Below are 27283 nucleotides of genomic sequence, written 5' to 3' on the forward strand. Positions count from 1 at the left end.
ATTCTCTTTTATTGGTTCTTGAGAACTTGAGTCCTGAGCATTGTTTTCTGGAATACAGCTCTATCTGGATGAACTGGAATCCAGGTGTAGGGATTGGACTACATTTGCAGAATATGGGCAAGGAACAGAAGAGTCCTCTTTCAGTGACAAGGAGCCTTTGTCCTCTGCTAGAACAATGTGGAAGCAGCACTCACCTGCACTTGCATTCTGGCTTTCCTCTGTTTCACCTTCACCTGCACATAGATTCCACAATTATTTTGCAATTCCAGAGAATGGTTTTCAGCTTTTCACCAGCAACACTATACTCATGTCCTTCCAGGTTTGTATCCTTAAAGATTTTATTTATTTTATGGGGCAGGGGGTGCAGAAGGAGAGGGAGAGGAAGAGAATCTCAAGCAGACTCTGCACTGAGCATGGAGCCTGAGGTGGGGCTCTATCTTACAACCCTGAGATTCTGACCTCAGTGGAAACCAAGAGTCAGCTGCTTAATTGACTGAGCTACCCAGGTGCACCCCTACGTTTGTATCTTTAGAGGTAGAAAGTTCATGATTATGTACTCACACAAGGTAACTTGGCTGGCTTAATTCTAATACATGGTACCTAGAGGCTTTGAGTTCATTATCATACCTTACTGATTATAGTTGCTACAATTATAAATGAATATCATATTAATAATGATCTTATCTCACAGGGCTGTCCTGGCATCAAAAGAAGTAGTTCTTGGGAAGTGTTAAGTATGTGTGTTATGCAGACTTCATGATGGTACCAATTATCCTCACTTCTTGGTATCAATGTTTTTATGTAGCTCCTCTGATACTCAGTAGGGCCAATATGGGTAAAACTCCAGGGTATGGTGGACATGGTGAGGTTTGATTTCTGAGGCTAGATCACAAAAGACATTGTATTTTCCATCTTGCCTTTTTGGGTTGCTTGCTCAGGAGGAAGTCAGAGGACACTCAAGTAATCCTCATGGAGAAATCCAAGTATGGGAACCCATAGTTGCTGCCAATAACTATGTCAGTGAGACATTTTGGAAATGGATACTTGCAACCTCATAAAAGATCAGCAGAATCACCTAAATAAGCCCTTCCTGAATTTCTGATCCATAGAAACTATAAGATAATATTGGTTTGTTGTCTTAAGTTGCAGATCTTGGGGTAATTTGTTATTTAGCGACATATAACCAATACAGTATAAAGTATTCAACAAATTGTAGAAATTATTATTTCAGTGTAGTCAATTAGATTAAGGTTTCTTTCTGCTCTTGTTCTGATGTGGAAAAAGTGCCAAAATGATCAGAGACACCTGTTCAACTATTTTGCTGTGGGCCATGTCTCTACTTGGTTGATTTGTCCTTCAGGATGCAGTAGTGATTTTCATTAGCTTCATTTATCTTAGTGAATACCTTAATATAGTTATTTGAATATAGCCTGCACCATTTAATTACATAGACACATCAGATTAGCAAACAATTTCAGGATAAAAAATATTTTAGAATGAATGTAAAAGAAACCAGAAATAGAACTTTTTTAAAAAAGATTTTATTTATTTATTCATGAGAGATACAGAGAGAGAGGCAGAAGACACAGGTGGAGGGAGAAGCAGTCTTCATGCAGGGAGCCTGATATGGGACTCGATCCCAGGACCCCAGGATCATGCCCTGAGCTGAAGGCAGGTGCTTAATCACTCAGCCACCCAGGCATCTCCAGAAATAGAACATTTAATGCAAGCCCTTTGTTTCCTTTTGAATGTTCTGAGGCTAAGTTCTCAAAATGGGTCATAATTATGAGACTGGTATATCAGAAACTGAAAGAAATTAAGTTAAAGAATAGCCTTATTGATTTGTATTTCAATTAATACTTAAGCTTTCATAGTTACTTGGAAAATTGGTTTATCTCTGAAGTGTTAACTCAATATTGAGTGAATAGGCAAAAAGTTTTACCCACAAAAAAAGGGAAATATTCTCTGCCTTGGGAGACTGGATTATAGAGAAAACCAGTCCTTGGGATATCTTCCAGCTATAACTTTATGTTTTGTCCAACCCACGCAACAGGGATATTCATAGAAAAGATTCATACAAAGGCTGCAGTAGTGGTAGACTGTGCAATCATGGTGCCACAGGATAATCAGTGGTCTTGAGACAGGAAAATAAGGTTCATTTTTTTAAAAAATATTTTATTTATTTATTTGAGAGAGAGAGAGAGAGACAGAGAGAGACAGAGATTGGGAGCATGAGCGGGGAAGAGAGGGAGAAGGAGGCTCACTGCTCATCAGGGAGCCCAATGTGGGCCTCAATCCCAGGATCCCAGGATCATGACCTGAACTGAAGGCAGACTCTTAATTGACTGAGCCACCCAAGCACCCCTAGGTTCATATTCTAATTCAACTTTTTCCCAAATGTGTGGCTTTGAGGAAACTAACTTCTTTATGAGCTTTCTTGTATAAAAATAGTGTAGCAATTGCCTCACAGATCCTTAAGGTTTAAAATAATAGGATATATGTGATTGTGTATATTCCATGCATGGCCTGGCATAGAAACAGAAATTGAAGATGAAAAAAAAAAAAGAAATTGAAGATGAATAAAGAGAGAAGTTTGAACTCACCAAAGGAATGACCTTGTGCACATATTTGCCTTTTGAGTAAAAGATTTTTTTTGTTGGGTTTCTTACTATGGAATGTGCAGTTGATGGGAACAGTTTCCCAAGTCTCTTTGTATCCTGACTGGTTCCATGGAGTTTGGTTTTACCTCCATTTGTGTTGCAACAATATCTTACTGTCCTCTGGCATCTGCTAGTTTATAAAGCTCTTTGGGAGGAGGAGACTACATATTATTTATTTACCATTATTTAAAAAAAGTTCTCAAGACTTGGCACTGAATAATTATTTGATGAGTAAGTAAATGTCACAGATTTTTAAACTAAACCCTTATTCTCAGAACCATGGACACCGCTATGAAGTTTCTCCAGTCCAAAGGGCATGCAGCAATTGTTAATTTAAAAAAGAAAGAAGGAAAGGAAATGGATGGCAGGTGAAAAGAATGTGAATGTTTCTGTAGAAACATATCACTGTTCTTAGTGACCTTGAACTGAGTGTAATTATGTAGGATTTAATCAATGCAGATGAATAAGCCCTTTATAAAAAGCTTCAAAAGCCTTGTGCTTACGTGAACTGCCATAAGGATTTTTTAATAAATGTGCAGATTGCCCTGGGAAAGGGACTTCCCCTAATAATTAACCTACGCTCTGGATTTTGTTGGCATAAACACTTTGCAGTAGTTAAGGTATATGAAATTTTTTAGGCTGAGCAGGGATATACAAAAGCAGAAGAGAAGGCACTGGCTTGCAGTGATGTACCTCAATGCCAGACATAGAGAGTCAGATGGGGGTTAGGAAATAGGTCCATCTGCAATCATCTCCATAACTTGGTAGTGAAATGTAGAGCATTTTAACTGCTTCAATAGGATGTTGCAAAATGTCAGATAATCATCTAATTCTTTAAAAAAGTAAGTTACATCAATGACAAAACCTTCTCCCTTGCACAAGTAACTGAAAAGGGCCAAGGTTAAAATATTAATGAAAACATACATGACATCCTCAAAGGCAGTAAAGTGGCATTGCTTTCAGCATTATTTACCGAGGTAGTGGGCCTGGGAACGCAGCTGTCAGCAAAGTGAAGGGACCCAGGAAAAAGAATCTACTGTTTTAGGTTTTTGGTTATTTTTTCCTCCCAAAGGTATTCTTTTAAAAAGAACACTAGTTCTTCAACATGCTCCCCAAAACTATCTTCCAGGTTCAAAGATGTTTGGAGAATATTTAATAATAAAACTGTCCTTTCCAAGAGGTACGATGGATTTTTCTCTCATGTCAGATGGTTTTTTAAAAGCCATCATTGTAAAAGCAACACAGGCTCATTCTAGGAAAAGCAAACAAACAAGCAACAAACAAAAACTCAGAAGAGATTTCTTCCCAGTTGTTGAATTCTGCTCAAGAATAGAAAACAACGGGAAGGGGCCCCCCGGTTTCTTCATATTCCAAGTATAGACTCAGATAGTTGGGGCTTAGGAGTCAGTCAACCTGGAGCAAAATCTGGCTCCTTCCCCTACTGATGAGACTTCCTGTAGGTTAAAAGATACTTAACATCTCTGTGACTTAGTTTCCTTTTAAGTGAAAATGGGAAAATAATAATGCCAACTTTATAGAGCATTGCGAGGCTTAAGTGAAATAATACCGGTAAAGATTTTTTTTAAAAAACTGAACATGTAATGGACCTATTTCTGTGGTAGTACCTGTAGACTTGTCTTATTGTTTTTAGCAGTTGCGTAGGATTTAATTGTATGATATGTAAAAGTTTTACTAGTGATTTTTAAAATGTCATTTAGAGTGGAATAGGTTTTTTAAAGCATGACATAAAAATCCAAAAGCATAAAAGAAATAATTTAAATACACACGAATGAATGTTTACGAGCAGGAAGAAACCTCATGAACCATATTAGAAGACAAATGACAAAATAGGAAGAAAACTATAATTCATATAAAAAGACTTAACTATTTAAAATGTAAAGAACTTTTCCAAATAAATGAGATTAACCCAATGAAATGAAAAAGGACCAAATATCTCTGAAATAAACACACACACACACACACACTGCCAATTTGCAAATCGAGAACCACAAAACTGTCCTTTTCCTATAAAATTAGCAAATCTTAGAAGGATCTTAATAGGCAAAGGTTATCAAATATGCAAGAAAATGGGAATTTTAATGCACTCTTTGCGGATGTAAGTTTTATTCTTTTTGTTGGAGTGCAAAAATGGATTTGAATTAAAATTTAAAAAGTGAATATGCCATTCGAACGAAGAATTCCACTGTCTGAGGTGTTACTCATCTACTGATAGGCTTGTGCAGATGCAGAAAGATTTATGTGTAAGCATTTTGCAGCATGTTTTGGACTCCTGAAGAACTGGACACAGATTATGGAAGGTTCTGAAAAGTCTTGTCACTCACCAGCTCTTTTCCACTGGCTCTGCAAAGTGCAGGGGCACGGGACCCTGAGCACTCCCAGACACTGCTCTCCCGAGAAGCAGAAGCCCGAAGTAGCTTGTAGAGGGGGAAGGACTTCCAGCTCCCAGGACCCAGGCTAAGATCCACTGCTTCTGGGGGAGCGAGGGAAGACACAGCTGGCTACCTGGGGGAGGGACAGATGACTCCTGCCTCGGGGCAGTGGGGGAGGGACAAGAATGCTGAGAAAGTCCCACCCATAAGGCCCTGTTGCCCTTGCTTCCATTGAGGCTCCCCACCATGTCACCAGCACCAGTAAGCTCCTGCTGGGCATGGGCAGGGAGAGAAGAGCCACCTGGCAGGCAGAAGGTCAGGGGTGCCTGAAGGGGGTGGAAGGGGCCTGGACCCAAACCTGGAGCCCCTTAAGATCTGCACCAAGTGCCAAATAACAGCAGCCAGAGGGATGAGGGTGTATGGAGCACTGAAGATAACCTAGCATCGGAAAACTCCATCTCTGTTCAACTTCTAACCAGACTGACCCAGTCCCTACCCCCACAGACTGGACACAGGTGAAGAAAGAAACAAGGAATTTTGCAGATGCGCCAACAGAAATGATCCAAACTGGAACCCAGTGAGAAACAAGAGGAAACAAAAAGGAACAAGGGCTATCCCTGAATGTTGGCTTGGGATCTAAGAATTTAAGATGATTTTATTAAGTCATATGCCTGATAAATAATTCTTTCTACCTTGGCATGGTTCCCCAATTTTGTTTTGGAGCTGTTTTCATGTTGAATGATGGCATCAGACGGATGTCCTGTCGATGAGTTCCTAACACCTTATGGGAGGAGTTGCAAATTCCCAAGTTCCTTTAAAACAAGAAGGTGGAACCCAACATAATGAATTGAACAGAAAGTTTGGTAACTTTTATCTCTAATCTCTGCTGTGACTGATGCCCACAGCAAGAAAATAATGGTTTCTCACCAACTGTGACTCTATATCATTTTCCTTTAGAGTTTTATTGTACAAACGGGGAATAGGTGTACAATCTTCTGTAGAGCCATTTTCCTTTATTAGATCATTTATTCTAGAACCTACAACCATTTTTGCTTTTGTTTCCCCTAAATACTTGGGAGGAAGCAATAAATCATTCCTACTGTGAGTGATGAAACTAAGGTTGAAAGAGGTTGTAAATATTTTATGTTAAAGAGAGACGGCAGGAGGGTGATCCCTTAATTTGTTGTCTTTGACTAAACTGTGGGACTGTTCAATTTTTCGTCTGAGTAACTTATTTTTTCCCTGGGTCAATGACTACTTGCAGACAAGAGAAAGTCTATACCTGCTCAAGGAAAAGATCTGATCTGAATACTGAAATACTATCGATACATGTAGAGATATAGGTCTCCTGTTTATAGTTGATATTTTCTACATTGAAGATGAAACAGCTGCCAATTCAAAATTGCAGCCCTCCAGCAAAGCCCCCCGGCATTATAAAAACACCTTACACTCCTGGGACTCTCCAGCAGTCAGCATTGGCATTCACCTTTCTTCTTGCATTTTATTATAAACGTTTTTGACCAGGATTTATAATATGGAAGCAAGAATTCACCTGTTCCCTGTCGCCAAACATCACACTGATTGAGAAGACTGAGGAAAATCAGAGCTGAAACTTGGTCTCTGAAGAATGATTTTCCTGGAAAGGATCCAAACCCATCATCTCTACCAGCCATGTGGTATAGAGGTAGTGCTTACATATCTATACAAGCCTGGGTTTAGATTTCTGGGTCCCCGGTTTCCTAGCAAGAAGACCTAGAGCCAGTTATCTGGTGTCTGTGAGCCTAAGTTTCTCATATTTGAAACTGGGGTAAGATGTACATCTTACTGAGTTGTGGCGAGGGTTATAGGAAGTGTCACGTGGGTATCTTTTGGCGCAATCCTTGGGTCAAATATTTATCTGGTATTGGAGTAAAGGACTGAGTTGATGTTCTAGCCTCAAGATTAGGCATGCCCACCATGTTATAAAAGGTGCTTGGCCAGGGAGTGGGATAGGTCAGACGCAGTGGGGAGGATGAGAGCCAGCATGGCTGAAGAGTCTGGTGGCGGGAAGTAAGTGATTGTGTGGTTGTCCACCAACTGCAGAGAGGTCTGATAGGAGAAGGCAGGGCCCAGACAAAGGATGGTGTTCCGAAACATCAGAGTGGTGTCTGGAAATCATGGTAAGAAGAAAGTAGTGAACTGCAGTCTCGCTGGGGAAGAGTACAGAGGAAGCCACCCTGGCAGCAACAATGTTGGCCGCTAGTAGGGGATCTTATGTCATTGTAGCACAAGAAAAAGGGACTAATCAGTTCCTACCAGTGGGGTCCAGGTAAAATCCGGGCTGAACTAACATTCTTTAAGTGAGGAGTATGGGGCTTGAGGCAGGGCGAGGCTGCCTGGGGGATTTAAGTGACTCCCCTAAGGTGGCAGGAATAAGATGGAGCCCTGCAGAGAACCGAGCAGGTGTTGCATATCTTGGCCTTGCACACCCCAGTCTGAATAATATTGTGTTGTCCTGCCAGAAGCCAGGAGCTGTCACACTTCTCATGTTCCTTGCACTGCTGAAAACATGTTCTCCGCTAGATATGGATATCCATCAATAATGGCCGATGGGTGGGTTATGATTGGGTGGGTTCAGCATAATTCTCCAACAGAATCCTCCATCTATATGACGCTTCTTTTCCAGTTCTGTTGGTCTCCTTGGAAATCCTTCTCTATAGGCAGGGCCTTCCCCAGTTCTGCGCAGAGGGATGAATTTGCAAATAGCAGTAGACTTTTCTGGCAGAGCGAGAAACAGGGTTTGCCTGTTTCTCCTCAGATGCTATTTGCTTAGAAAGCTGGTTGGAGGGTACCCCACTGGAGAGCTGCCTTCTGTGGGCACGGGAGAGCCATCCCGGGCCCTCACTTCTTTGAGAGTCATATGGCTAGAGGACTGCTCGAATGGACTGCGTGCCAGAACTTAGACCCTTGTTTCCAACTCCGAATCTGGTGATCTAAGTTCTGTATCACAGATTTTAATATGGCTGTTCTCCAGAGATGTATGATTAAAATTCGAAACGCACGCAAATATCATGTAAGTCAAGAGAAGGAAGCTTTTTCTTTGAAAAATAAAAAGATCTATCACGTATGTATCTTATGGTTGCAATAATAGCTATACTAATGTTTATGTCAAATTTCAAGGAAGAACAAATAACTTAGCTAATGGCCTGTAACAAAGAGTCTCCCAGTGTGAAATACAATAGGACGTGTTAGTTCGTGATGTAGGCTACCTGGGGAAAAATGGATTTTGATTTACCTGGGATGAGCTGATCTATTTGTTTTTAATAGCAGGAGAATAACAGTTGTTTTGAATTTAACATGCGTTAAAACCAATAACCTATAAAGTTTTACTTTGTGGGTGTAAAGTCTTAGCAATAGGATGCCTTGGTGTATTTATGACCTTCAACTGCTACAGATCAATTTGTGTGTGTGTGTGTGTGCGTGTGTGCGTGTGTGTGCACACTATACCTAGGTGTTAGGTATGTTTGAGAAGGGGATTACTCTTCACCTACTTGGGTGATTAAATTGAGTCAAATCACAGAGCTTTATTTCTAGACTCTAGGCATCCCAAGGTGACCATTTTTAAATTAAAAAATATCAACTTTAGAGATATTATAAAATTTATTTTATGGATTCATTTCAACTTGAATAATGGCATATGAGTGACTTATGTGCTTTGAGTCACATATTTAAGAAGGCCAAACTTGTGAAGTATCAAAAAAGAAAAATATTGGGACACCTGGGTGTCAGCAGTTAAATGTCTGCCTTTGGCTCAGGTCGTGATCCTGGGGTCCTGGGAATCGAGTTACACACCAGGATCCTTGCCAGGAGCCTGCTTCTCCCTCTGCCTGTGTCTCTGCCTCTCTGTGTGTGTCTCTCATGATTAAATAGATAAAGTCTTTAAAAGAAAGCCAAAAACAAAAAAGAAAAATATCACCCTCACTTCCTTTCTAGGCATGATCTTGGTGATATAAAGCTGGGCTCTCAAAACAGTATCTCCAACACTATTTTTAGTACATTCAGGAAAGGGTGCTATGTAGCATTCACTTTTTTATTTTTTGTGTTCATTAATCAGTGCACAAAAGAGAGGTTATAGCTCATTCTCACCTGAAATGATACTTCATATATATAGCTTTTAGATTTTTTTTTCTGATAACTGAATTTAGTTTATCAACGGAATCCAAAGTTTTGCTACTGGTTAAACTTTGACAAGATAATGCAATGGGGATTTTTACTTCCCAGAGTTCCCTTGGCTGCTATTGGGTCCTACAGACTGGTTGAATATGGATTAAATGGATTTTGGGGTTAGAAAGCCAACCAAGGGGCACTGATTAGCCTAGTAATCTTCTCAGTACTTGTTCACAGATACAATCCATATCTTGGTCAAGAGGTAACTAGGACTGTGCTCACCTGGGAAAGAGTTCTAGTACTGTACTGTACTTGCAACTTTTAATCAAGTTGGTGAAAATCTTGGCATTGTGGAAGATAATCTTTGACGTATGCCTATAATATCCTCTGTATTTTAAAAGTTTAAAATAATTTTACTGAGCTATGTCCTGGAGTTCACCAGTCTAGATCACTTTTTTTTTTTTTTTCAGTTACCACATGCTCTTCCAAACTTGGATTCAAACTTCCTTTTATTTTAGGAAAATTATTTTTTAAGCTCTAAATTTAAATATAAGTTCTTTTTTCTTTTTCTTTTCTTTTCCTTCCTTCCTTTTTATCTTTCTTTTTTTTTTCCTTTGGTTTTAAGCCACTGGAAGGGGACTGGGGCTTTGATAATACTTTGAAGCATACTGTTCAATTGATCATCATGTGTATCTCCCCATCCTCCTCACCTATCCACTCTTTAAATCCAGTTCTGAATACTACTGATTCCTTTCATAAACTACCAGAGCAGCCTACATTCTGGAGACAGTGTATTGATCCATGTTAGTGTAATTATTCTGCCTATGATGATCTACACCAATTCTAATATTGAGTTATATTTGAGGCACTTCTATGATAGGGGATACCTAGGGCCTCTGAGACTCAGATATAATGCTAATGATTAAAAATTATTTAATATGACCTCTAAAATCAGTAATCTGTGACAGAGCCATTTTTCTAGAAGAGCTTTTCCTAAAAGGTCTAGAATCTTAGAAGACTGGACTGGGCTGCTTCTCTTCTCCATAATTTCATCATGTCTATGGGCATGTAGCACCTTACTGCTAGCCAGTGGTATGCTGGTAAATGTTTAACAATGGGTTTTAAGAGAGGAAAAACAAAATCAAAGCAACCCCCCCCCCAAAAAAATCCCAAATTTATAGCATTTGGCAGCTTCTGTGGTATAGATACTTTAACTATGACTGGTTTCAAGTTACCAATGTGATACTACTGAACCCTGATAACCACTGAACCCTGATAGTTGGCTCAAGCAGGTGCAAGAGCAGGTGTGAGAAGGCTCCAGTACAACGCTGCTCCTAGCCTAAAACCTTTACTTCTGACCTCTGCTTTCTGGTTCAAGTGCTGAAGAACTACTGAGGTTGAAGTGATTCAAACTCAGTTTCCCTAGATCCAACTCTGGGAAACTTGTCAGCTGAAGTGGAGGAAGCTGTATTCTGTTGTCTCTGTGTGGTGGTATAAATGCATGAAATATTATATAGCAGAAAGTTAACTATATATGCTTCCCCAGTTAATTTCAGCAACTGAAGTCTGGGGTTAGCACCAATTATTGTTGTCAGTCAAAGCCATTAGTTCTCAGCCGAGGATGATTTTGCTGCCTGGAAAACATTTGGCAACGTCTGGAGACATTTTGGTTGTCCTAACCGGGGAGAAGGTGCTATGGCATCTAGTGGTAAAAGTCAGAGATTTTTCTAACATTCCATAATGCACATGACAATTCCCCCAACAAAGAGTTATCTGGCTGCAAAATGTTAATCATGGTGAGGTCAGAACCCCTTGTCTGGTTAGATCCAAATACACCAAAGAATTAGTGTATACTGCAGCCTTCACTCCACTTCTGCTTGGAATTTGCTTCCTTGTACTCCATACAGAGGATATTTAATGCAGAGATACTTAGTTCTGTTACATCTTGCCATGGAATGTGGGCAAAATTTTATTTAAGGAAATGTTTGGATACCAATATTCAGTACAATGTGGCTTGATTCTTTTACTATTGTTGCCTGAAGCTCTGCCTGTAGTTGAACTGCTCAGTTTTAGTGGAGGAGCCCAGAGATGCTTCCAAATGGGCAGGGACCTAGTTGCATGGGAGATTGCAGTGACTTCAGGCTATGTGACCGTTGAGTAATTTCATTGCCTGACCTCAGTGTCTCTCCATCTTTTCTAACACCAGGATGATTTCCTGGGTTTTTGTAGCTGGCCCTTATGTGTTTGCTATGCCCACATCTACAAGAAATTCGGAGAAAGGCTTGCCCAAGTGTCCTTGATATCTTTAGAGTAACAGCCAGCTTGTCAACAGTGTGTATCATAGCCAAGGTTGTGGCCTTGGTCACCTTTTCTGTGTCTTTTAAATTTGCATAACTTACTTTGTATGCATTTCCACTTGGCTAAACTGCATTAGAAGAGAGAACTCCCAAGGACCCTTAGGCAGTTCAGGAGAACTAGGGCAGTAAAAACCTCTTGGTTTCGTTTAGTAGCTTTCCTAATTTTAGCATTTAAAGATCTAGTCCTGGACCTCACACCATATACAAAAATAGACTCAAAACATGGGGAAAAAAAACTAGCATTATTTACCAAAACATGGAAACAACCTGAGTGTCCATCCAATGGATGAAAGGATAAAGAAGATGTAATGTATAAAGGAATGGTATTCATCCGTAGAAAGAAAGAGAGCTTGTATTTTTATCTTAAGTTTATCTTTCTAGAGATTGGTACTATTTGGGCCAATGAGGAATAGAGAAATGTTTGTGGAGGCTTTGGCGGAAGAGGCTTCTTTACATCTAGGGAGAACCATGGGAAAGAATCTTTCCTGCCAGATGTAAACCAGTAAATATATAGCTTAATTTACTTCTGGCATCTATCTTGCGGCCTGGGGTAAAACCAGCTTTAAATTGCCTATAACTCTGCACACAACTATAACTCTGCACTTTAGTCCTTGATGATGCTATTTCGCTGCTGGATGGATCCTCTTCATCCTGAACTTATACAAATAGGGGCCAGTGACTTAGCCAGAGTGGCTTTGAGTTTGATTTTTTTTTTTTTTACATGTTGCCAAATGCATGGACAATGGCACATATGTTTGAAAAAGTTGTGTTTTTGTGGATTTCCAGTAGATGACAATGTGAGTTCCCATAATCTTCTCTATTCCTCGTGTAAACATCTAATAATTAAGGTGAGAGATGACAATTGGTTAGTAAAACTGATAAACATCTCTCCAGACCAGAAACTGAAGAGAGACACAGAGTGGGGAATAGGTTCTGAAGCTAGCAAAAATTTTTGAGTCCCATGCTTTTTCAGGGATAGGGGAGATTTTTAGCATTCATTCCATTTTTCCAATAATTATTGGATTAATACAGTTTTCATTATTCTTCTTGAAATATAAAATTTGTATAAAATATCCCATTTTTATCTAAGTCTTTAAGCTTATTATCATAGAGTTGTTCATAATATTCTTTTATTCTTTTATGTCTCAAGTTATATCTAACATATCTAGTTTGGTACTTTTTCATTCCCAATACAGTTTATTTTATATGGACCTCTCTCTTTTTTTTAATTCCTCAGACTCACTTGATGCCTATTTTATTAGTGTTTTCAAGGAATATTTTTGACATAATTAGGGAAATTTTAATATGGACTGCATATTAGGTGATTTACAGAATTACTCTTAATTAGTTTAGCCATGAAGATGCTATCCTGGTTATGTGAGAGAATATTTTTATATGTGATATATCACAATTTTGGAGAGGGAGGGAAAGAGGATGAGGGAGAGAATGAGAGAACAGAGGCAAATGGGGCAAATGTTTACAAGGTTCAATGCAGAATCCAAATTAGTATGTATTGTATTTGCAAATAACTAATAAAGTCCATCTTGAAAATGCTACTGGTACAATATTATAAGACATTCATGAAAGGATCTTTTACTATTCATTCCACGATTCTTTAGGGTGAATTTTAGCTGTCTGCAACAACCCCAAATAGCAGTGATTTAACTAAGAGAGGGGTTCATTTATCTCTCATGTCAACGACATCCAGGAGCTTGTAGCTTAGAGCCATTCTGGTTGCTTCACTAGCATTTCTGTCTTCTTGCTTCATCATTTTAAACATAAACCATATAACTGACCATTGCTGCATGAGCTTCAGGGATCACATGAACATCCTGGACAATAGGAAGGAGTAAGAGACAAATTTGGATATATTCTCCTCTAACGATCACTTCTTGAGGCCAATCCTGCCTAGATCCCAATGTCCAGCACGTAGTCAATTATATGGTCAAGACACTTATTTGCAAGGAAACCTGGCAAATGTAGTTTTATTCTCAGCTAAAATGTACCTGGTCAGTAACCAGGCCTATTACTGAGGAAGATGATGAGAAATAACACTGGAGTATGCACTAGCAGTTTCCCCCTGAGATTGTCATGAGTGTTAGGGAGGCCTGGGGAATGTCTTCTACCTAACGTGCCATGTGCTCTCATGTTTCTGGCATTGATGCTAAATCAGTCATCTTGTTTTGAGAACCAAAGAGGAGGGAAGTTATCCCAGTTTGACGATCCAATTTTCTGGTGTATCTGTTGTGATCTCTTTCAGACTCTTCTATTTCACAAACCAAGAGGCCACATAAATCCTTGCAGCCTTGAAGATTGTCAGAAAACCGATGGTTATTATAAATAGGAATGTTTTCGATATCATGAGAGGGGACTTAGTTTCCTTTCCATCATTTTCTCTTATTTAGTGTTTCTTTCATTTAATCTCTTTCATTTCTTTTGCTTTCTTCCTTAGAGAGTCTGTTCCAGATTCCCTTGTCGCCATGTCTTCCACTCGCTCCTGTCAAGCCTTCCTGCACTGGAAAAGTCCACTATCACAGCACATCATAATGTGGAATCCACTTGTGCAATGCTTTATCCTGATTTTGTAGATTATGTCGATGTCAGTATCCTGTATTCTTCCCTTCCTAATAAAGGAGTAAATGTTTTATGTTTTAAGTCATTAGGTTTTTTTGCATATCCTAGGAGAAAAACCAAATGATGTATGGTGAGGAAAAATATTGACTGTTATCTGAATAGCTACTATACTGTTTCCTTCAGATAAAATACATTCTAGGTCAGGCTTCCAGCCGCAGATTGAAAAATTCCCCCAAAGATTAATAAGGATTTAGCTGTCCAGAACTGCAGTGTGGTGTATACCTGTTTGTCACGGGTGTTTGTTTCAGTTTATACCCCATTGGGCTGCAGGTTTCTATCACTGTCCATGGCACTACTTTTCTCGATTTCACTTGTTCTCACTGATAAAGGACTCTGGTTACAAAAAGGAGTGCTCCTAATTGATTGGCTAAGGAAAGGTGTTAGAGGCCCCGATAAGTTAGGGTGTTTCTTGATGTTTTACTGTACCTCCTGGGTGTTATAGGATCTCTCTCTCTATTTTTTAATTCCTTAGAGTCAACTCACAGAGCAAATTAAAAAATAATTAATTGATTTTGTTCTTATTAATAGGAAAGCCACAATTTGGGTAACACTATGTGCTTTTCTTTTTTTTTTTTAATTTTTATTTATTTATGATAGTCACACAGAGAGAGAGAGAGAGAGGCAGAGACACAGGCAGAGGGAGAAGCAGGCTCCATGCACCGGGAGCCTGACGTGGGATTCGATCCCGAGTCTCCAGGATCGCACCCTGGGCCAAAGGCAGGCGCCAAACCGCTGCGCCACCCAGGGATCCCCACTATGTGCTTTTCAAAGAGTTTTTGTGCCTATTCTATTTCATATTTTCATAAACATAGATGCCATTGTCACTATTTGGCAGGGAAATAAACAGCCAAAGAGGTTAAGTGGTTTATCTACGGGTGACTGTGTGTTTTAGTTTATGCCTGTTTTTCTGATGTTAGTGCCCTCTTTTACTCTCAGATGTGCCCATATTTGGACAATAAACAAGTCACCTTATTTCTCTGGGACTGGATCCCAACCTCCTAACTGCCAGTGTATCTACCTAGGTAATGGGATGTAGGTACTTTTGGTAATTACTCTCCTAGCCTCAGGGTCGTGATCTTTATACTTGCCAGGACAGGAGAGGAAGGAGAAGCCCTATGGTCATAATTTTTAATTGTTTTTATGGAAGATTTTGCGCTATTTTCATTCAGCCACTCTTGTAATAATGCATGTCTTGAGGAGGCAATTTCATAAGTGCACTAAAAAAGACTGGTTGGTAATCTAGAGACTTATACATAATTCAACGTTGAGTTCATTAAGCTCAAAATAGCGAAAACATACACTGATTTAATTTTATATGTTTTGCAAACTTTGTTTTTATTTATGCTGTTACAGATTGGATTTGAGGCATTGAGATGAGGAAGAAGCAACATGTAACTTGTTATAAAGAACGGGAACTAAGCTTATTAATTTTGTTCATTGCTTTGTCTCCAGCAACTAGCTCAGTGCCTGATGTGGCATAGAGTAGACACTCGATAAATATTTGTTAAATGACTGAGTGAGTAAATGAATGCATAAACAATGCTTTTCTAGGGACTTAACAATACAAACTTATTTTGGGCATAGATTATTCACAAGGAGATGCAAAAGAATTACTATGTAAATTAGACAACAACAAATGTGAACACTTTGAATTTAGTGAAATATTAGGTCTTATAAATTTGGAGAGTATCTGATATTAGAACCCCCTTTCTAGTAGAGCTATGTCAATCTTTCCACCATAGTAATTTCTGATGCTTTGAAAATAGAAATGTGGAATAGTTATTTTATATTGGTGTAGTTGCACATTTGAATAAACAAGATAACAATTCAAATTGCATATAAATGTTCATAATGCTTGTAAAACACAACACTTTAGTTGAAATTTTGTATGGTCAGTGTTATGTTTTGTTTTTTAAAGAGCTCGAATAGCATGAGGAATCTTTTAATTACAGTGTTCCTCATGGTATCACAGCCAAAGGCATAAGGAAAGAATAGGCTTGAATAATCATAAAACACTCAACAGTAAAATTATTTTGTTGTTTCAGGGAGAATGCTAGGGGTAATACTTTTAAAAATTGACTCTAAAAATAAAAGAGAAAGTAAAATGTCTGGTCTGACATTGCTGCATGTTTTATCAACACAGGTTCATTATATGTGTGTGCTTATCTAAATGTTTCTGTAAAAGGAATAAAGACATAAATGCCATAATGACCTTTTTATACATTTTATTCCTTTCTTCCCCAATTATCTCATGTTTGATTAGAACCCAGGCATAATTTCATGTGCATATGCTGTTGGAAATGAGCCAATGATGGGTGTGACAGTGAGTGTTTGTAGAGTCATATCTTTTTTTTTAAAGATTTTATTTATTTATTCATTCGTGAGAGACACAGAGAGAGAGAGAGGCACAGGCACAGGCAGAGGGATAAGCAACCTCCATGCAGGAAGCCCAACATGGGACTCGATCCCAGGTCTCCAGGACCACACCCTGGGTACAAGGCGGTGCTAAACCACTGAGCCACCCAGGCTGCCCAGTAGGGTCATATCTATGTGCTAAAAGTGTGTTTAGAGATTGCGCAGTTGAACTTTCCCAAAGCTTTGTAGAGTAGTTCCTCTGCTAGTACATGTGCAACCGATGCTTTCCTTCCTTTATCAGAAATATTTGCAAAGACTTTTGGCTGCTTTCTCTGTCTCAAAGCATATGGATGTGTGTATTCAGTAAATGGAGCCACATATTTTAATTTGGGTCCCTTTGATGGAGAAATATGTGTTTTCTGTAGTAATCTGTACCTACAGTTTTGTTAGTCAAATCCTGTGTCCTTTTGGGCTGAATTCATGGCTTAGAAAGAGTGACAGGACTGAATCTGGAAGCAATCACCATGGCAACTTGTCATAGTAGGCCAAGTAAATGGCCCTTAAATATGTCCACATCCTAATCTCTGGAAGATGTGAATGTTACCTTATTGGGCAAAGGGAAATTTGCAGATGTGATTAAATTACCGTTAAATCTTGAGGAGAGGAGATGATTATTCACTTGGACCCATACAATCATAATGGTCCCTATCAGAGGGATGCAGGAGGAGCCAGAGTCCAAGAAGAAGGCTGCGAGGTGATGAAAACCCAGACCAGGCAGTGAACTTTGAAAGTGGAGCAAGGTGGCCACAAGCCAAGGAATGCAGACCGCCACTATGGATTGAGAAGAATTGAGAGAAAACGTTCTCATGACAGCCTCCAGAAGTAACCAGTGCAACTGATACCTTGACTCTAGTCTTGTGAGACCATGTTGGACTTTTGACCTCCAGAAATGTAAGAGAATACATTTGTGTTGTTTTCAGCCACTAGGTGAAGTTAATTTGTTATAGTGACAGCAGAAAATTAATACCACTTGGTTAGGGCAGAGATGATGTATGGAGCAAAAGCAGTGTCCTGGGCTGGCCAGATGTTGAGAAAAAGCTCCTTTCCATTGAGTGGCAAAGCCCTGATCCCCTTGGGGGTTGATTATTTTCTCTCTGCTTTCGCTTAGAATTGAGAGCCATTGGTGACTTTGGGATAATCGTCACAGCTGTCATCGCAGTAGCAGCTTCTTCCTGAATTCCTAAAGGACAGCCACAGGCTGACACATCCATATGCATTATCTTCCATATTGTATTATTGTCCTCCTCCAATCTTTTAAAGTGAGGAATTAAGGCTTATTAAAGAAATAAAGTAACTTGCCAAAGGCCTTACTGCTAAGAATGGGCAACATCTGGATTTTCTTTTTCTTTTTCTTTTTACATTTTTTAAATTTAAATTCAATTTTCCAATATATATTTCTAACCCTTCTTACGCTGCTGATGCATTCTCCTCAGCTTCTATGGTGGGTTCAGGCAGAGCTGGGTCCTCAGCTGGCATCTTGTTCCCAGACCACCACTCTTCCCAAAGCCCGTGACTTGTGCCACGAGAAGGGTTTTTTTTTTTTTTTTTTCCCCTCGGGGAAGAGGCTTTCCAGATGGGTAAATTGAGCAGGAATAATAGGAACATGGTCCAGGATGACCCCTCTGCTTCTAAAGGACACACAGACCAAGTCTATTGGAAAGTCGGGGGAAAATAAGGTGGGATGGGCAGAGCAAGGCACCCCTCTCTAGAAGTATCACACTTTCATCATTGTGCTCTGAAGTGTCTCCAGGAAGGATACATTCATTTTCTATGCCCTACTTCCAGAAGGCTAGCATCATCTCTTACCTAGAGAGTGCTGTAAAATGAAAGTGGCTTTAAATATATCAAACTAATAATAACTGCTGTAATTTATAAGGACCCGGCTGTATATGGAAAATATACTCTGTGTGGTCCATATGTTATCTACTGAAACCTTCAAAATAACTCTGTGAGGTATGTTCACCTTCTTTTTGTAGAGACAGAAACTGAAATCCATTCAATAGTCACGACAGCCCTTGTTTCTCAAAGCATGAAACAGATCGTTTGCTCAGAACGATGCAACAAACATCTGGCAAAGGTGAGATGCACGGGTTTCCAGTCTCTGAGTGCGTTGCTTCCCCTGCTACATAAGCTCACGCATGTTCAAAGGACAAAAGCGGGAAGGCAAGTAGGATTTTGGAGGACCTGGGCTTGAATGCCATATCTGTCATTCCCTCCGCGCAGACCCGGGCAAGCCAATTCACCTCCTTGAGTCCCAGTTTGCTAAAATTATTAAAATGTAAATAATTATGAGCACCTCCTCAAAGGGTTGTTGAAAATTTAAGTCCTCTAAGGCATTTAAAGTGCGTGCCCCACCATAAGTGTTTAATAAATGTGAACTCTTCAACCTATCGTCTTATTTTTATTTTTGTTTATATCTGCAGACAATTTTGAGTCTAATTCAAAATGAAAGAAATCCACTTAAGAATGACCCAGAAAGAGCCTGGGAAAAAGTTGTCTGATATTTATAAGTCCTTTGGAATAAACGATTAAGTTTTAGTTGTCTCTTTCAACAGCAATCGGGTCACGCCTAGATGGAAGGTAGAATGTTTATACTTCTCTTATCTTGTCCGTTTCATTTCTGAAATACAATTTTCACATGGAAAATTTTGAGACGGTATGAATTATAAATAATGGCAGCCCAAGTTGAAAGAATAGTCGTGTTGGTTAAACTCGGATTTGCCAAGTAGGTTGTGACTGTAAGAACGGAGAAGCACTGTTTTAAGTAAAACGAACCAACTGCTTTTGAAGTGTATTGAAATACACAGTTGCAGGGGAATTTTCAAGAAAATTGGTTAAGATTTCAAAAGTGAGTGTTTCTTTTCTTCTAAGAAAATATGTTATCATTGTAACAACTGGAAAAATGAAAAGGAAGGAAAGTATGTGTGTACTAATTTAACAAGTTCAATCCCATTAACTGGGATGTACAAAGAGTTCATTCCTTTTTAATTGCCCTCGTTTCCTGCATGGGCTCCTCCCATCCTCCACTCCATTGGATGGGAAGGAGGCATAAAGAGAGGGAATAACAGCATTTAGTCCACATTTATAATCTGTATTGTTTCCAATAATTTAAACTGCCTTTTAAAGAAAACTAGTCTCTGCTTGGATGAATCAGGCAAAGGATTATTTCCATTCTTGCATTTTCCAAGACCACATTTAGGGGAATTCGTAAGGGTGATTTAGATCAAATGGCTTTTTGTAGACAAGAGAAGTGGATTCCTTGAACCAACACAATGCTACTTGGATCACATCGTGTGACAGTCTCCGAATGACCAACGAGGGATCCTTCCCTCGTGAGTTTGGTGGGGTTCTATCTGACTGGTTCTGTCTGACTTTCTGAGATGTTATGGAGATACCTACTATAATCAGCCGTCATATTATTTGCCTCTGGTTTCAAATTCCTCACATCTTGAGAGGTCTGTGCCTGAAGCCAGGTTTCTTCTGGACTACCAATCCTTTTAGTACCTCCATGTCCCCTCATGGATTCAGGGACACCCCAGGTCTCTTACATGTGCATTCAAACTATAGGAAACCAGGAGCACTGCCTCAATCTCACCCCCTGCTAGTCCATGGGCTTAAACTGTGTTTGCATTGGCTCAGGGAAGTTCTCTCTCACAGTGTAAACTACTTTGCTGCCGTGCAACATTTTGGACTTCCCCGTACTTACCTGGGTGCACTTCAATGACTCCCTTTCCCGGCTTGCCTTCCCAAGCCTCCACCATTTTCTTGCTTGTATGGTGGCAGAGGCAACAAGGGATGGCTTCTCACAATTCCCTTCCTTGTCTGCCTCATCATTATAGAATCAACTGGGATCAAAAGCAATGTTTTTTTTTTTTTTTTCTCTCTCTCTTGGCTTCTCTTCTTACCTAGTTTTGTCCTCCCCAAGTCACTTCCTCCTTCTTCCTAAAGCCAGACTTAAAACTAAATTAATGATATATGGGGTACAGGAAGTGAGAAATTCTTTACCTGAGAAGGGGACAAGAAGCATTTAAAAATACCTTACCTGATCTGTCTCTTTCTGTCATTTCCCTCCTAGGAACAAAACTAATAAGAAATGATGTGGCCCTGTATGATGCAAAAGAGAACACTAATTTGCTTCATAAATAAATCTAGAGAGATCTCACATTTCCAAATTCTGAAAATACTAACATTTTTAGATAGAGCCATATTTCGCATCACACACACAAAAGATGAATTTCCTATTGACCAATAATTCCATGTAAAACACAGACCTAAAATGTTTGTTTGTGTAATTTCTTGGTGGTAGTGCAATTTCTAAGCCTCAAATTAGAGAAAGAAAATATATCTTATATAGGAGTTATTAATACATTTGACTGCATAAAAATTCCATATCCAAAAGTGTCATTAACATTTGAGACAAACTACACACTGGCAAAGTACTGTTGTAAAATCTTTGACAAAACATTATTATTATTTTTTAAAAGATTTTATTTATTTATTCATGAGAGACAGAGAGAGAGAGAGAGAGAGGCAGAGACACAGGCAGAGAGAGGCAGGCACCATGCAAGGAGCCCGACGTGGGACTCGATCCCGGGTCTCCAGGATCTCGCCCTGGGTTGAAGGCAGCGCTAAATTGCTGAGCCACCCGGGCTGTCCTTGACAAAACATTATTGAAAGAATTTATATAGAGTCTTTTCCAATGAATAAAAGACTAAAACCCAATGGAGAATCAGAAATAGTCACAATGAGGGAATTAAACAAAATACGAGACACAAATACTCAGTTTGTGAAATCTTGTTCACTTTCACTGAAATTTAAACAAAATTCTCTTCATTTCATGATTTCTCGATGCCAATATGCCCAAAAGGCAGCTTCTTTAGTCCAGTGTTATCACTCTGTGCTGCAGGGTGTGAACTTTCCTGCACAGCATCATGGCAATATGTTAACAATTGTCAAAACATGCTTATAACATTTTCACCAATAATTCCACTGCTACACATTTTATCTAAGGAAATTATTTGAAATGTTGAAATGCTTGAAATATGAAAGCATATTTTCACATTTCTACTCCAATACAGCATTTAAAAACAATCCCAAACTGGCAATACCCAAATTATCAAATAAAGATTGATGAAATAAACAACTATATCCATATGAGGAAATACCACGTAGTCATTAAAAATGCTGTGGAAATGTCAACATGCTAACAGTACATTACTTAGGTGATGAAAATAGGTTATAAAAAAGATACCATATTATTGAAATATAAGGAAGGAGTGTGTGCGTGTGTGTGCACAGTTTTGTATCTCTTACATGATGAAATAACATCCTATTAACTTCCCTCCTGACTTGTGTTGGGAGACTGGCTACTGTGAGTACCTAAAAGTCACATATAAGCAGGACCACATCAGTCTTTTTAATTTGGTTTCATTGGCACTTCCCCTGTACCACATTCCTAGCCACTCCAGTGGCCCCAGCTCGCAGCTCCACCAATTAGGAGGAGCGTATGTGAAGTAGGGACCAGGGCTTTGCTGGGGTCCCCCCACACCTACAGGAAGGAGGCAGAGGTTGCACCCACCTTGATAAGCTCCAGTGCACTGCTGCCCTCTGTCCATTTACTTCTGCATTCAGAGCTGGATCGTCCTCAGTCACGACAGAGAAGAGAAAAGCTGCTCTACTGGGGAACCAAATGGTTCAGAGGCAGGTGATTATGTTGTTCTTTCATCCTCAGCAAAGATAAGGGCCAGGAAGTATTTCCTTGAAGCTGAGTGGTCTCTATGCCCAAGCATCATTAAATGATCGGTCTTTAAAACTATGGTGGATTTGAGGGTCTTTAGTGAGAAATAAAAGACAGTATCTTGACCACGGTATTTCTTTATTTAAAACAAAATAAATTTAAAAACATACAGCTATGGCATTAAAATACCAATAAAGAAGTTATTCTGCACTTACTATTAGAAAAGTACTTGAAAATTTTCACTTATGTTGGTGTCATCATCTCTTGTCGCCACTACTTTACTGATATCATGGTATGGAAGTGTGTGCAAATCCTGAAAGGTACAAGATCCTTAATAGGTGGTTTGTTTTTTTTTTTTTCATTTTGTTTGTCCACCTTCTATCTGGTTTTATTTTATTTTTTTAAAAAAGGTTTTATTTATTTATTTGAGATAGATCACAGAGGGAGAGGGAGAAACAGACTCCCCCGCTGAGCAGGGAGCCTGACGTGGGACTCGATCCCATGATCCTGAGATCATGGCCTGAGGTGAAGAGAGATGCTTAACCAACAGAGCCACACAGGAGGCCCTGTGCGATTGGTTTTAAACCACAAATTAGTGTGTAATTTTAAGACTGTCTATAGAATAGAAAAGTTGAATCAGGAGAGCACTAGTTATCTCTTAATTGGTGACTCTTGACCATTCAGCTTTTCAGCTGTAAGGGACATTTCAGATTAAGAACATATTTGTTGCCAGTACATACCTGTGTAATTATGTAAGTTGTGAAATAAATGTGTGAGTTCATATTCTGGTGATCAAAGTTCTCCAGTACACAAGGTCGTATGATGGGCCAGTTTGTTTGTATGTTTGTTTGTTTTTTGATGGGCCAGTTTGTACTGATGCTTCTATTCCCTTTCTGTCGATGGCACCCAGAGGCAGAATAATGAAGCCTTACTTCTTCAGAAAAAATAAAATAAAATAAAATAAATAAATAAAAAATAAAATAAATAAAAAATAAAAATAAATAAATAAACAAACAAATAAATAAATAAATGGAAATCAGGTCATGGATTTGAATCTATATTGTAGAACTTCATAATTTTGGACAAATCAGTAAGACCTCAATTTCTTCTATATTTCCTTATTTACTAAGTCACGGGCTGAAAGAAGAATTGATGAGAACTTTTATCTGAAGTGTCCCATAATGTCTGGGTTATGTTAGGTGCCACTTAAATTTGGAATATGTTTTCCAGTTATTGTTTTTATTATTATTGTTATTGACCATGAAAATGATGAAACATAGCATCCTTGAATTTTAGTTATGAATAGCTCAGTTTAGATTTTTTTTTTTAGGATTTTATTTATTTATTCTTGAGAGATACAGAGAGAGAGGCAGAGACACAGGCAGAGAGAGAAGCAGTCTCCCTGCGGGGAGCCCAATGCAGGACTCAATCCCAGGACCCCAGGATCTGAGCCAAAGGCAGATGCTCAACCACTGAGCCACCTTGATGCCTTCAGTTCAGTTTTTTAATAAAAATGCCTGACCATGTGCTAGGCATACAGCACTCTTTATATGTACTTAGCTAGAGCATGCTATATGTAGTGATGAGTTAGGCATGGTTTCTGTTCTAGAGATACTTATGATCTAGGGGACAGATTTTAGAGATTTTCTATTCCATGGTATAGATGAGGAAATAACTTGATTCCCTCGGTGAAATATACCTGACATATACCTGAGCGTGTGCCTATGAGAGTAGGGGTGTTCAGGAATGGTCGACAGTGACCGCATCATCAGCCTGGCCACAGAATAAGTGACCCATTCAGGATTAGAAGACATCTCAATGGCCATTTATTTTTATCCAACATTCCAACACAACTTCTGGTGAGGAGAGACAATGTAGTAAAGTGAGATAGATGGAGGACCTAGCTTCAAATATTTGTTCTGTGCTGTATAAGCACTTTATATTTGGGGGCAAATGACTCATGTCTTTGAACCTCAATTTTCTTATTTGTAAAAAGGGCATGATGCAAAAGTGCATTGAATGAAATAAGAAACAAGAGCAATGTCTCAATTCCTGACTTTCGTGGGTATTCAAGGATAGTAGCTTTAATTTAATTTGGTGAGAGCTGGGAAAGGCCTGATGTCTGAGTAAGGGGATGTGAAGAGAGCCATGTTCCCAAGTGAAAAAACCCAAAAGGTCCTTGAATTATCTGGATGTAAGATCATGAAGTTAAAGACTGTAGATCACAGATGAGAACCTCAAAAATGGCCTGGATTTCCAGAACCTTTGTCATTTCCCTACATTGGTTTTTGTCACTTCCTCTTCACTTTCTTCTCTACCTCTTTCCTCAGAGAAAATAGAAATGGACGTGCCTACTGATTTAATTCTGGGCATTTATATTTCAGAACAAGAAAGGAGGGTAGGTTGGTGGAGAGGGAAGACTAAAGATGGGGATAGTTTAAGACTTAGAATAATGGTAAAGGGAGAGAGAGAGGGAGAAAGAGAGAAGAATGTGGCCTGAAGACATAGAGGCACAGAGAAGAAACTGAGTTGAGTGACACCAAGATGTGACTCTAGCGGCTCAGGTCAGGGAGCCCCTTGTTTTCCAGCACTGGCCTGCTTTGTGAGGGGAGGGGCATGGAGATGGCAGGATTAGAGGTAAAATCTGGAAACTTCTCTTAAAGGTGCGATTCCACTAGAGGCCTCCTGATTCCTGCAGTCCTGAGGAGCCTAAATGGAATTTGGTTTCCTTCCAGAAGTGGAATCTAATAATCATGGAAAACCACACATAGCAGCCAGAGGAGAAGAAGGTGTAGAAGTGAAAGAAGCCACTCAGCCTGAGGCTGCCCGAAGGGCTGTAGTGCCAGCCTAAAGGCTTAAAAGTTTTCATCCCAATGAGTGGAATTCTGCTATGCATTGGTATAAGAACACTGCTAAGTTGAATAAACTGCTTTATTTTCATCTTTTGCATAATGTGCATAAAACACTTATAATTTCTACTATTTGCCTTAGTGTGCAGAAGTGGATGCATGTCTCCAACAGAAGAACCTCTGAGTACACCAAATGGATTGTGATGATCGCCTTATTTGGATTAGTAATTGATTCAGATGAAAGGAAGTAGCAGATCAGATTAAAAATTATTAATTCATCCATTAGTGACTCAGGAGAGGGGAAAAACCCTTTACACTTTAAGCTATTGCCTCTTTGGGGTGCCTGGGTGGCTCAGGGGATTAAGCATCTGACTTTGGCTCAGGTCATGATCTCAGGGTCCTGGGATGGGGCTGTCCTCAGGGAGGGGTCTGTTTCTTTGCCTCTGCCTCTTCTTCTCCCCCTGCCCCTCCTCCTTCCCTGATAGTGCATACAATCTCCCTCTTTCTCAAATCAATCAATCAATCAATCAATCTTTAAACTGTTGTCTCTGACTATAGGAGAAAATTTAACTTCTCTAAAATGGAAAAAAATACCATTCAAAGTACTCTACTTTAAGCAGAAAAATTAAGAACAGTGTCTCAGGCTCTTTTTTTTTTTTTTTTTTAGAGGTAGATATGTTTTTTGTCTCAAGTTTCTAGTCAGATCAGATACAGATGTACTGATTGTTATATTGATTCATGTATCCCTCCAGCCTTGTATCCAGGATGTTACTCTCTCTGTCCTTTTGATATCCCTCACTTGACCAGAAGAAACAAACTTGTCACACCTCAGTGAAAGGAAGGGAAGGAGTATCCTGCAGTGGTTAAGGTTCTGGTTCTGGAGATTCAAAGACCGAAATGCAATTCTGGACCTCTTGCTTACTTTCTACATGATCTTCCTCTTTTCCTTTCTTTTTCAATTTAGATTTTATATATTTGAGAGAGTAAGAAAACATGAACAGGGAGAGGGGCAGAGGCAGAGGAAGAGGGATAAGCAGACTCGTTGCTAAGCATGGAGCACAATACGGGGCTCAATCCCAGGACCCCGAGTTCATGACCCTCGCTGAAGTCAGACACCAAACCAACTGAGCCACCCAGGTGCCCTTACTTTCTATGTGATTTTATGTAAATCTTTGAATTTCTCTAAGCCATTTGTTCCTGGATACAATTAGATAAAATAAGAGTATTGTTAGGATTATATGATATATATATATATATATTATTATATATTATATATATATATTATTATTATATATATATATTATTATATATTATATATATATAGTGTTTGTAAGATACTTTACACGTTATCTGGTACTTGGTAAGGGCTCAAAAATGTTTCATCTCATTATTAGTGATTTTGATGATGATCATTATAACAATAGTAAAAGGTTATCAGGAAAATCCAACAACAAGAAATCAAGCAACCAGATTAAAAAGTGGGCAAAAGACCTGAAAAGATACTTCATCAAAGAAAGTATAAACATGCTTATTTGTATACATAAGCAAAGAAGGTATATTTAAACTTATTCAAATAAGCATATGAAAGGATGCTCTATGCCATAGGTCATCAGAAAAATGCAAATTAAGATAATAATGAGATACCACCATATACCTCAGAATGGCAAAAATCTGGAAGACTGACAGCACCAAATGCTGGTGAGGATGTGGAACAACAGGAAATCTCATTCATCACTTCTAGGAATGCAAAATGGCACAGCCACTTTGGAAGACAGTTTGGCAGTTTCTTATAAAGTTGAACATACTCTTACCAAGTGATCCAGCAATCATGTTCCTTGGTATTTACCCAAAGTAGTGGAAAACTTATGTCCACACAGAAACCTGCCAATGGATGTTTATAGCAGCTTCATTCAGCTTGAAAGCAACCAAGAGGTCTCCCATAGGTGAATGGAAAACCAACTGTGATACGTACACAAAATGGAATCTTGGTGGTAAAAAGAAATGAATTATCAAGCCACGAGAAAACATGGTGGAAACTTAGATGCATATCACTAGGTGAAAGAAGGCAATGTGAGGACTATGTGCTGCATGATTC

General features: G+C 39.1%; 1 long non-coding RNA gene across 3 annotated transcripts in view; it reads left to right on the forward strand.

The window, feature by feature from the left end:
• The window catches only part of LOC102157292, a 28316-nt gene extending 14133 nt beyond the window's left edge, over positions 1 to 14183 (forward strand). For all 3 annotated transcript variants that reach the window (XR_005358054.1, XR_005358055.1, XR_005358053.1), the window contains one exon: positions 14006 to 14183. This is a non-coding gene — a long non-coding RNA (uncharacterized LOC102157292). The remainder of the gene's footprint in view (positions 1 to 14005) is intronic.
• The last annotated feature ends 13100 nt before the right edge of the window (positions 14184 to 27283 follow it).

Source organism: Canis lupus, chromosome 4, assembly GCF_011100685.1.
Source record: "Canis lupus familiaris isolate Mischka breed German Shepherd chromosome 4, alternate assembly UU_Cfam_GSD_1.0, whole genome shotgun sequence".
NCBI classification, from domain to species: domain Eukaryota; kingdom Metazoa; phylum Chordata; class Mammalia; order Carnivora; family Canidae; genus Canis; species Canis lupus.